Below are 13,227 nucleotides of genomic sequence, written 5' to 3' on the forward strand. Positions count from 1 at the left end.
AAACAAACCTGAATAATCTAAGCTGACTCTATATGAGTCTGAAGCATAAGTTAGTTATCCTCTGCCATCAGACTTGTTTACCTTTCAGTAAAGTAGCTTTGATTACAGCACGAAAGCAGTTACTATACATACAGTTGTTTCAGCTCCGTTTGCTTGCCCAATCACATCCTGGGTTCATCAGGGTGTACCTGTTAATTAATAATGGAAGTGAAGTTGCCAGTGCTTAGGATCAGGCTACTTGAATCTACACATCATTATGACTTATGAATACCGAGTGTGAGGAGGATGAAATGGAAAGAGTGGAATTGTACTCTTTCAAGAGAATGAGAGTATTTGGGCTAAAAAGTTATATTCCTTACCTGAGAACTACTGCGCTCTCTGCAGAGAGAACCCTATATAACCCTCTGTACAGTCAATTTAATTTTCAAATTGCTGCAGATGTGGCATGAGAAGGCAGCTTCTGTATGTTCCTGCCATTTGTTTTACAAATTAAACATTCTAATCCCTTGAGCTATTTGCCACTTCTCACACACTGAATTTGTTTAGAATTATATTCCAATTCATCCCACAGGGGTTGAGTGGAAGGAAAAAAAAATAGGAAAAAAAAATTTGACAACACACCATGTCTCCATCACATACTCGCACTCACACTTAGCTTTTTTTTTCAGTTTTCAGTTTCTCATGGTTCTCCAGCCCAAGGTAAGATTCCCCCTCTTCAAAAACACATCAAAGCACAATAGACTGCCTTTTGAAGCGATTTTAATTTTTTAAGGTTTTTTTTTTTTTTTACCCACTTAGACTGTGAAGTGTGCCTATGGGCCCTTTCTGGAAGAGTATAGAACCCAGGTAGCCACATCCAGTTCCACTCAGTAATTCAGTGTCAATGCAGACGACAGGACTGTGGACCCCCCACACCATTCTCTCACTCTGTTACGTAGGGGCTGCCCTGCACCAGGGTTGGATGATAAACACCCTAGGTGATGTCTGATCCTGGTACTAAGGATGTGTAGACTCAAGTAGCCTGAAACTGTCAGAAATAAGAAGTGAGGGTACACAACTTATACAGAAAAATGTGTAGGATTATAGTCTTTATTCATTTTTTATTTTTAACCCTCCTGTTGTCCTCATTTTCTGTATACACCCCGTGTCCTCCGGGTCAAAATGACCCGTCTTCACTAAATCCCAATATAAGCAGCTTAATTGAATTTTAAACACCAAATTTCATCTTGCATTTTGTCATTCACCACAAAATGTGTGAATACCTGAGTTTTCCCTCTTCACTTGAATTTCTATATTTCTCTTCACTTGAATTTCTATGACCTTTCTAAAGAAAAAAATGTGCAAAAAGGAGTTTTGAATGCATTTTTATTCATCCCAATGACTCAGTTTCTTTTTTTTGTCCAGTGAACAATTTAAGAAAAAATAAAAATATAAAAATATAAAAATAACATAACCCAATTAACTAATTAGGTGAAGAGGTGAAGAAATTGTCACATGTAACACTGTGACCCCTCAGTCCCTCTGTCAAATCAAGCACAACTCGCATGCCCTGGTTCTTCTCTGGACATCCACTGGTCAGCTTCCCAGTATAGACTTGCATTTTCCAAGCATAGCTTGATTTGGCATCGCAAACAACCCATGACTTGATCCCATATTTTGCTGGCTTGTCACTTTTATTACAAATATGAAAACAGATTACCTCTAAATGGAACCAGTTGCTCATCCACTGTTACGTCAGGCCCTGGATTGTAGAGGTAGGGCAGCCGCTCCACCCACTTGTCCCATACCTCTCTTATGGCTGCAAGTTTGTCACACGTCTTGCTGGTCTTGATTCATGGTCATCAAATCGTTTCAGTCTTGAGTAGGTTTGAGTAGGTGAAAGAGTTTGAGTGGCACTGTGGCTTGGAAAATTGGCCTTCCACTCTCTACATCCCATAGACTAGCTGCAGCCTCACCTCGGGACCTGTATACACCTGCTAAGATTAGCAGCCCTAAGTAGGCCTGCAGGTCAATCTCATCCATCTTTTTCCAGCTGTCTCCATATTTGTGAAAACCCTCCAGATTTGTCATCTCCAGGATTATTTTTTCTGTTGCCGGTGTGATAAACAGAATGTAGAGACAATGTCATGGGCATGAGAAACGGCATACCTTGTCGGTCCTGGGGTCATCTTTATGACATTTTGTTCTGCATGTCTGCCGTGTTGGTCATATGCTGCTAAGGACCATGTTATTTTGCCATTTTTTGAAAGGAAAGTCTTTCTTTCAGCTTTAGGGTTTTCTTCTTCTTCTGAAGATGATTGATCATGCTCTGGGTTGTATTCCTCCCCATCTTCTTCTTCGGATACATCCTCCACTTCCTCTTCTGAATCAGAGTTGTGTTGCTGGACATCTGAGAAAACCAGCTCTATAGCCTCTTCAACATTATAACGCACACTCATGGCTTCAGCACAGACAGAATTCGGGGTCCTGTTATCTGCAGCACCTTTATAACCTCTGGAAATAAACAGGTGGTCTTTTGAAGTCTGCGAGAACACCTCCTGATTTGCCTTGTTTACTTCTGCTACTGATTGATCTGAGACACAACTAAACCATTGTAACATTCTGTGGTTTCTAAATAACTCTGTGACCTTGATTTCAACTCTATTTGCCTCACGGGTCATTTTGACCCGAAGACCACCTTTGTAACTTTTTTTGTACAGCTTACATGGAAATGTGAATAAAAGCAACATTTCACTTTTTCTGCTGTTGGGGCCAATCTAGGAAAAGTCATAAAATCTCAAGTTAAAAAAATAGCATTTAGTGGATTTTTTGGGGGGTTTTAACACAGTGGCGGGTCATTTTGACCCGAGGACAACAGGAGGGTTAAAGAGAGAGTATCAACAGGAGCTTTTAATGCCTGTGTTATATATAACCTCAGATTCATGATGATTCCAGTCCTGCATGGTTAATTTGAACCTAGAAAAAAAAATTCCCCACTTATCCTGTGGGCGGTCCCTTCATTTGTCCTTCAAACTCAGGCCCCCACCTCGGAGCTTGAGGGTCCTGCACCGTATCTTAGCTGCTTCTAGAACTGCACTCTTCAGGACAGAGATTTTGGATGTCATTCCTGGAATCTACTGGAGCCATTCCTCCAGTTTGGGTGCTATACCTCTTTAAATGGTTATCCACGGCCGTGAGTCTCTGCTTGGCATTATCTAAAGCCTCAGGTATGGACAGCCTGTTCTACTTCTTAGGCACCCCTTTCTTCATCACACCTTTCCACAGCTCTGATAGCTGGCTGACTTCCCTCCTTGCTGCCTTGATCATACCCTCTAGTCTTTTAAATGGAGAGTATTGCTCATTGTGGCTGTTCCGGTCTTGAGATGCTTGCTTATAGCCAAGCAGCTCAAGGACCACTGTTGCTTTGGTAAACATCGACTGGTTGGTACAGTATATTATATAAAAAAAAATCCAATCCAATCCCAGCTCGCCCCTACGGGTGGTCTATTTTGCCCTCCAAGCTCGGGTCCTCTACCAGAGGCCTGGGAGCTTGAGGGTGCTGCGCAGTATCTTAGCTGTTCCCAGTATTGCGCTCTTCTGGACAGAGATCTCGGATGTTGTTCCAGGAATCTGCTGGAGCCACTCTTCCAGTTTGGGGGTCACTGCCCCGAGTGTTCCGATTACCACGGGAACCACTGTTACCTTCATCTTCCACATCCTTTCCAGCTGCTCTCTGGGCCCTTGGTATTTGTCGAGCTTCTCGTGTTCCTTCTTCTTGATGTTCCTGTCACTTGGTATTGCAACGTCTATCACCACGACTTTCTTCCTTTGTTTGTCCACCACTATGATGTCCGGTTGGTTAGCCACCACAAGTTTGTCTGTCTGTATCTGGAAGTCCCACAGGATCTTAGCTCTGTTGTTCTCAACCACCCTTGGGGGTGTGTCCCATTTTGACCTCGGGACTTCTAGGTCATACTCGGCACAGATGTTCCTGTATACTATGCCGGCCACTTGGTTATGGCGTTCCATGTATGCCCTGCCTGCTAGCATCTTGCACCCTACTGTTATGCGCTGGATTGTCTCAGGAGCATCTCTGCACAGCCTGCACCTGGGGTCCTGCCTGGTGTGGTACACCGAAGCTTCTATTGATCTTGTACTTAGAGCTTGCTCTTGTGCTGCCATGATTAGTGCCTCTGTACTGTCTGTCAGTCCAGCCTTGTCCAGCCATTGGTAGGATTTCTCAATGTCAGCCACTTCTTCTATCTGCCGGTGGTACATGCCGTGCAGAGGCCTGTCCTTCCATGATGGTTCCTGTTCTTTGTCCTCTTCTTTCTCAGGTAAATTTTGGGTTCTGATGTCTATCTGGATGTTACTTTGACACGTACCACCTACCTAAGCATTGCTGCAGACTATGTACACCCTTGCATGCACGGCCATCATGTATTTCCTGATGGGTGTGGACTCTTTCAGAAGGATAATGTACCCTGCCACAAAGCAAAAATGGTTCAGGAATGGTTTGAGCAGCACAGAAATTAGTTTGAGCTGTTGACTTGGCCTCCAAATTCCCCAGCTCTTGATCCAATCGAGCATCTCTGGAATGTGCTGGACAAAAAAGGACGATCTATGGAAGTCCCACCTCGCAACTTATAGGGCTTAAGTGATCTGTTGCTAACATCTTAGTGCCAGATACCACAGCACACCATCAGGGGTCTAAGTATGACAAGCTGTTTTGGTGTTAATTAAATTAACAACAGCTGCACTAGAGGGCAAAAATGAGACAACCCCAAAAACTGAAATTATTTTACAGGTGGAGGACACTGACAGAGACATCCCTCCTCAGCGTTTCTTACTGTTTCTGTCAAGGCGTGGGGGAAAAGATTGGACACACAGGCAGTCGCTGAAGTGAAAAAGGTGTTAGTTTATTTACAGTGCGATATGAGAATGGAATCGTGAAAAGGGTTTTCCAGGTGAGGGGGGAGTGGAGCACAAGCTGAGTGAGGATGGAGAGGTCCAGGGAATCCAGAGGGAGCGAGTGGCGGCAGGGTTGGTGAGTGCGGGGGCTGGTGGACTCCAATAGAGGATAGAAGGGCGGCGTGGTGAGAGGCGACAGAGGACCAGACGGTTACAGTGCAAACAGGCAAGAGGTTCCACAGGGATTAAGACTCAGTCAATGATCCAGCGAAGACTGAAGGTCTGCCGGCAGTTTAAGAAGCGCAGCCTGATGAGCCGATCTGCCACAGGTGTGGTGGAGCACGCCCAGAACGTCCGTCCAGAAGGGGAGGAGACACGAGAGACCACCTCCCATGAGCCCACAACATAGATGAGAGACAGACAGAAGACATACACGCCCACAAATACACACAAAAACCCTCGGGACATGACAGTTTCAAAAGTTGTACATTTGACTAGGGTCAGTGTCACTACTGGTAGCATGAGGTGATAAATGAACCCTACAGAGTTTGCATAGATAATCCAAGTCCTCCAGGATAGCACATCAATGCATGCCATTGCCAGAAGATTTGCTGTGTCTCCCAGCACAATCTCAAGAGCATGAAAAAGATTCCAGAAAACAGGCAGTCAATCTTGCTGGGCTGGACAGGGCTGTAGAAGGTCCTTAAACGATCAGAAGGACTGCTCTGTTGCGCAAGGAGGAACTTGATGAGAATTGCCAGAACCAGCAGGCCACTGGTGTGAATGTCTCTAACCAAACAATCAAAACTAGACTTCATGAGGGTGGCCTGAGAGCCTGATGCCCTCTAGTGGGCCCTGGGCTCACTGACACTGTGGAGCCCAATTGGCATTTGCCACAGAATACCAGAACTGGCAGGTCCACTACTGTGCCCCCCCCCCCATGCCGAGTTATTTCTGTGCCGTGCTTAATGGGGACTTGTGAAAAGTGAACATGGAGACATCATTTAAACATTATTTGCATAATTCACACAGATTTCCTTTTGATTTTTGAGACCTTGGAACAAAAATAAGGATTACAAATTATATAAATCAATATAATTCAGTCCTGGGATTACTGAATTAGTTTAAACAAGCTTTAATCTGTAACTAAATAGAATTAAAATAAGTGTTGAAATTAAGAAACTTAGCTTTGCTTAGTTATTCATAGACAATGCAGAAATGTGGAGTCTGGTAGATGATGATGCAAAGGATCACTCTTGCCTATAGAACACCTAGTGCTGTGCATGTAGTAATCTTCGCAACATAACTGAATTTATGTGTGACTGATATTTCCAGAGTTGCAAGTGATTTAAGTGAAAGTTACGAGATGAAGCAGTGTAAAGCTATTTTAATTTACATATAAAGGATTAACAAAGTGAATAATTGTCCAGATATTTCCCAGGCCATATTAAACCTACAAGTCAAGTCTTTAAGCTCATCTGCTTTTTATTGTTAAGGATATTCTACCACTAATTCTCCCACAGACACATTCTTTCTCTATATTAAAAAAAATATATGGGAAAAGGAAAAAAAAGAGGGACAGAAAGTGAGAAGAGAAGAAAAAAAGAAAACAGTGGGGTGGGGAGAATAGAGAAAAAAGATAAAAGTAGGAGGACAGTAAAACACATGGGATCATCAGCTGCTGCATCTGTGGCAAAACACTCTCAAAAAACCAGCAGCATCTGAAAGAGGGAGAAACAGAAGCAGATACGCAAACCAAGATACAATCTACCTGTGGTGTGTGTGTGTGTGTGTGTGTGTGTGTGTGTCTGTGTCTGTTATGAAACAAACTTGGTAATGGGCACCCCCCCTCCAAAACCTTGACCCACAGGAGCTGAGAGACACACACACACACAGAAAACAAAGAAAAATGCATACAGACTCACACATCAGTGTGCTCTCCACAGTGTAGACGAACGGATGCCTCCCACGGTCAACGTTGACCCCTGGAACCACCAGCTATCCCTGGCCCTGTGCAGGGTTCAGGAAACAGGGGTGTAAGGTTGTGACCTTGAAACCTTGAAACTGTAATCTAATTGGTATTTTCAATAATTTAGCTGACAGTAACAGTTAGAAGGTAAATAGTTTCTGTTTTTGTTTTATTTTGCTGCTATTCTAAATACTACTCTGATTAATGTCGGTACCATGGGGTCAGAGTTTAGTATGTGACATAATCAACTAGTGCAAGGTTGGTGAGTGGAGTGACCCCTGGTGGATTATTAGTTTTTCTGCATTGATGCTCATTGGTTGCAGACGAACACAGTGATATCTGAGAAGTGAAATGAAGTTTATAGGATTTACAGAACATGTGCAGTAATTATTTAAACAAAATTAGGCAGATGCATAAGTTTGGGCACCCTTGTCATTTTATTGATTTGAATACCTTTAGCACTAATTATTGGAACACAAAATTTGTTTTGTAAGCTCATTGACCCTTGACCTACATACACAAGTGAATCCGATTATGAGAAAGGGTTAAGGTGGCCAATTGCAAGTGTTTCTCCTCTTTGCATCTTCTCTGAAGAGTGGCAACACGGGAGCCTCAAAACAACTTTCAACTGACCTGAAAACAAAGATTGTTCATCATCATGGTTTAGGGGAAATATACAAAAAGTTATCTCAGAGATTTCAGCTGTCAGTTTCCACGGTGAGAAGCATAGTGAGGAAATGGAAGACCACGGGCACAGTTCTAGTTAAGGCCTGAAGTGGCAGGCCAAGAAAAAGCGGCAGAGGTGAAGGATGGTGAGAACACTCATATTCAACATATTCAACCCACAGACCAGCTCCAAAGACCTACAACATCATCTTGCTGCATGGTTCAACTATTTAGCGCACTTTGCACAAGGAGAGGCTGGATGGGAGAGTAATACAGAAGAAGCCTTCTCTGTGCACACGCCACAAACAGAGTCGCTTGAGGTATGCTAAAGCACATTTGGACAAGCCAGCTTCATTTTGGAATAAGGTGCTGTGGACTGATGAAACTATGCATGGCGGAAAAAGAACACAGCATTCCACGACAAACACTTGTAAAATTTTACCACAGTAAAATTTGGTGGTGGTTCCATCATGCTGTGGGGCTGTGTGACCAGTGCAGGCACTGGGAATCTTGTTTAAGTTGAGGGTCGCATGGATTCCAGTCAATATCAGCAGATTCTTGAGAACAATGTTCAAGAATCAGTGACAAAGTTGAAGTTGGGCCAGGGCTGGATACTTCAACAAGACAACGACCCTAAACACTGCTCAAAATCTACTAAGGCATTCATGCAGAGGAACAAGTGTTGTCCAAAACACCTTCAACCAAAATCCAGACTCTCATTGGAAGCTATAGGAAAAATTTAGAGGCTGTTATTTCTGCAAAAGGAGGATCTACAAAATATTGATGTAATTTTTCTGTTGGGGTGCCCAAACTTTTGCACCGGCCTAATTTTGTTTAAATAATTATTGCACACTTTCCTCTAAATCCTATAAACTTCATTTCACTTCTCAAATATCACTGTGTTCATCTGCTATATGATATATGTAACTGAAATTGCTGATCCGAACAACCAATGATTATAAAGGAAAATCATATAGCAAACTTTTGCATACCACTGTAAATGTCAGTGGCCTCCACCTGTAAAACCATTCCTGTTTTGGGGATTGTCTCATTGTTACCCCTCTATTGTATCTGTTGTTAATTTCATTAACACCAAAGCAGTTGAAACTGATAAACAACCCAGAAGTGTAATCGACTTGATGCTACACTCTGATTAAAAAGTGTTCCTTTAATTTTTGAGCCTTGTAGTATGTATGTGGAACATACCAAATGAAAGCCAACAGAGCTATTTGAGATATGAGCAAATGATATTAATAGATTTTACTGAAAACTCAAAAAGCAGAAATGTATTTACAGGTTGATGAAGAAACAGCTAATGATATGAATGCATATTACTACAGATAGTTCCTTTATCTAAAGCAGGGGTGCCCACACTTTTTCAGCTCGCGAGCTACACGCAAAGCTAGCATGGTTAAATGCGCGTGCGTAGAGTGGTAATGAAACGGGTGGATGACAGTTCATCAATCATCTTCTACTTCGTTTAATGCCGTGCAATCTACATTTTCCCCCCCAACTCCACTGGGGGTGCCATGCGATCTACCTGCACGCCTCTTGCGATCGACCAGTAGATCGCGATCGACGTATCGGGCACCCCTGATCTAAAGGATCACATAGAGGACCATAATGTGAAAACTTATTGACAGGTATATTGTGTACAACATGACAGCAACAACAACAATAACTCCTCCTCCTCCTCCTATTAATGCTACTACTACTAATAATAAGCGTTTATGTTCATTGTACATTAGAACTATATAATGAAATTGAACAGCTGTACTGTTGGTGCAAAACTGCATATAAAAAAAAACATTTAAGAATATTAAAACAATTTTTAAAACAAAATATTTTTTATTATTATGATTTGTTGGTGGGGGGTATTTTAAGCAGCTGAGTGGAGGAAGAAGGTTTGTCATGTAATGTATCTAGACCAGGGTTTTTTTTTTTGGTCCACTGGCACAAACAATGAATACAATGAAATTCCTCTTTTTTAACTCATGGAGGCAGGGGGGTGGGGTTGGGGGGAGGGGGGTCCACTTGCTTTTAAAACATTAAAAATGTATTTTTTTTTCATAGAGATCTGGCCATGGGGCAGCAGAAGTTGATATTTGAAAAGGGCAAAATAGGCTGGATTGATTATAATGTCAATACACGGGTGGCTGTAGCTCAAGAGGTAGAACAGGTCATCTACTAAATGGAACGTTGTGTGTTTCAATCCCTGGCTGTTCCAGTCTGCATACTAAAGTATTCTTGGGCAAGATACTGATCCCCAGGTTGCTCTTTGGTGTGTGAATGGGTGAATGAGGCATGTTGTATAAAGCACTTTGGTGCTCAGAGTAGAAAAGTGCTGTAAGTATACAAACCATACAATCATAGTCATAAAGATACAGGTCATTTCTTTATTATAAGATAATCCTTTATTTGTCCCACATTGTGGGAAATTTACAGTGTTGCAAACAGCAAAGGGACAATAGAAGACAGTATAAAAATAAGAATAAATAATATATAAAATCTGCGAGAAAAATACTACAATACTGTACAAAAAAAAAAAAAACATTTTTATACATTTAGTAAAAATGTTATTGCATTTGTTGTTAATTGGACATGTATATTATTGCACTTGTTTAGTTTAGGTGAAATGAGTAAAACAGTGTGCTGTGGGTCAGTGCTTGTTGTAGATACTGACAGCAGCAGGAAGGAAGGACCTACGACAGCGCTCTCTTACACACTTCAGATGAAGCAGTCGCTCATTGAAGAAGCTGTCCAGTGCTGCCACAGTCCCATGCATGGGGTGGGAGTCTTTCCCCAATATGGATGCCAGTTTGGCTCGCATCCTCTTGTTTCCCAACACCTGCACAGGGTCCAAGTGACATCCCAAGACAATGCCAGCCCTCTTTATGATTTTGTTCAGTCTCTTCTTGTCTGCTGTTGTGATGCTGGTACCCAGCAGACCAGTTAATAAAAAATGGCTGCTGCCATCACTGAATCATAAACAAATCCTTAGGAGTTTCCTCTTTCCGCCAAATGATCTTAGTCTCCACAGTAGGTGAAGTCTACTCTGGCCGTTCTTGTACAGTGCCACAGTATTGTCAGTCCAGTCTAGTTTGTTATTTATGTGAACACCTAGGTATTTTTAAGAGTCCACTCCCTCAGTATGTGTTCCCTGGATGTTCACTGATGGAGGGGAATGTCTGCACCTGCAGACGTTCACCACCAGTTCTTTGGTCTTCTCCCCATTAGTCTGGAGGTGACTGCAGAATTGTGATGAGGCCGATGATCGCAGAGTCATCTGATAACTTCTGGAGATGTCATCACTGTGAGCTGTACCTGAAGTCAGCAGTATACATGGTGACAAGGAATGGAGCCAGGACCATTTCTTGAGGGGCTCCCATATGGCCTCTTTCCCACCAACAGGGTTCCGGAGCCTGTGCCTTAATTTGAACCGTTAGGCGGGTTTTCCACCGCCGAAACACTCGGTGCTCGGCCGAAAAACGGGTTCAATTCCGGCCCCGCAAACTAGCTGGTCTGGAACCAGGAACGCATGACGAAAGCGGCAGAGGGGCGTGACTCTGCCGTCTCAACATCAAGTTTTCTACCATATTATATGTGTATTACATGAGAAAAGTGAAGCAATTTTCACGGCTGTGAATTAGATTGGGCTCTAAGGCTCTAATCGCTGTCTGTGTTTCCCTCTGTGCTGCACACAGATGCTGCAGTAGTTTGGTTTGGACCGTAAAATGTATTTGCAGCACAAGAAAGGAGAGCGTGTTCTCCCACATTTGTGCGCTTCGGCTTCCGTGTCCAGACGAGGACCCGCCCACGCTCATACATAAAGGAGCAGTTCACAGAAACGCGGTGGGAACGCGGGCCCGTTCTTAATCGTTTCGCCGGTTCCTTGGGATCGACACGGGAACTTGCTCCGGCTCCGGAGCCTCGGCGGTGGGAAAGTAGCAGAAGTAAACCCTTCATAAATCCTGTTGATACAATATATAATATAAGCCAAGCTATAATACATCAATAATTTTAATGACATTCCTTTATAAATCATTGGTTGTTCAGATCAGCAATTACAGTTAAATATATCATATAGCAGATGAACACAGTGATATTTGAGAAGTGAAATGAAGTTTATAGGATTTAAAGAAAGTGTGCAATAATTATTTAAACAAAATTAGGCAGGTGCATAAGTTTGGGCACCCCAAAAGAAAAATGACATCAATATTTAGTAGATCCTCTTTTGGCAGAAATAACAGCCTCTAAATGCTTCTTATAGCTTCCAATGAGAGTCTGGATTCTAGTTGAAGGTATTTTGGACCATTCTTCTTTCCAAAACATCTCCTGTTCAGTCAGGTTTGATGGTTTCCGAGCATGGACAGCTTGCTTTAAATCACACCACAGATTTTCAATAATATTCAGGTCTGGGGACCTCTGCATGAATGCTTTAGTAGATTTTGAGCAGTGTTTAGGGTCGTTGTCTTGTTGAAATATCCAGCCGCGGCACAACTTCAGCTTTGTCACTGATTCTTGAACATTGTTCTCAAGAATCTGCTGATATTCACTGGAATCCATGAGACCCTCAACTTTAACAAGAATCCCAGTACCTGCACTGGCCACACAGCCCCACAGCATGATGGAACCACCACCAAATTTTACTGTGGGTACAAGTGTTTGTCTTGGAATGCTGTGTTCTTTTTCCGCCATGCATACCATCCCTTATTATGTCCAAATAACTCAATTTTAGTTTCATCAGTCCACAGCACCTTATTCCAAAATGAAGCTGGCTTGTCCAAATGTGCTTTAGCATACCTCAAGCGACTCTGTTTGTGGTGTGTGCACAGAAAAGACTTCCCCTGCATTACTCTCCCATACAGCCTCTCCTTGTGCAAAGTGTGCTGAATAGTTGAACGATGCACAGTGACATCATTTGTAGCAAGATGATGTTGTAGGTCTTTGAAGCTGCTCTGTGGGTTGACTATGACTGTTCTCACCATCCTTTGCCTCTGGCTATCTGAGATTTTCTTGGCCTGCCACTTCAGGCCTTAAATAGAACTGTGCCTGTGGTCTTCCATTTTTTCCCACATGTTGTCACTCTTCAGAGAAGAAGCAAAGAGGAGAAACACTTACAAGTGGCCACCTTAACCCTTTTTAATAATTGGATTCACCTGTGTATGTAGGTCAAGGGTCAGTGAGCTTACAATATAAATTTTGTGTTCCAATAATTAGTGCTAAAGATATTAAAAATCAATAAAACGGCAAGGGTGCGCAACCTTATGCACCTGCCTAATTTTGTACAATAATTATTTCACACTTTCTGTAAATCCTATAAACTTCATTTCGCTTCTCAAATATCACTGTGTTCATCTGCTATATGATATATTTAACTGAAATTGCTGATCTGAACAACCAATGATTTATAAAGGAAAATCATGAAAATTATCAGGGGTGCCCAAATGTTTGCATACCACTGTATTCTCCTCATCTTTTCTGACTGTTTTTTCACTAGTTGTGTGTTTGGCTAGGGTCAGTGTCACTACTGATAGCATCACGTGTTGTATAGCCCAGGTTGTATAGCCCAGCTCCTCCAGGATGGAACATCAATACGTGCCATTACTGTGTTTACCTGTGTTTCCCAGCACAATCTCAAGAGCATGGAGGAGATTCCAGAAGACAGGCAACTACTCGAAGAAAGTTGGACAGGGCCACAC

The sequence above is a fragment of the Archocentrus centrarchus genome, chromosome 24, assembly GCF_007364275.1.
Source record: "Archocentrus centrarchus isolate MPI-CPG fArcCen1 chromosome 24, fArcCen1, whole genome shotgun sequence".
Taxonomy (NCBI): Eukaryota; Metazoa; Chordata; class Actinopteri; order Cichliformes; family Cichlidae; genus Archocentrus; species Archocentrus centrarchus.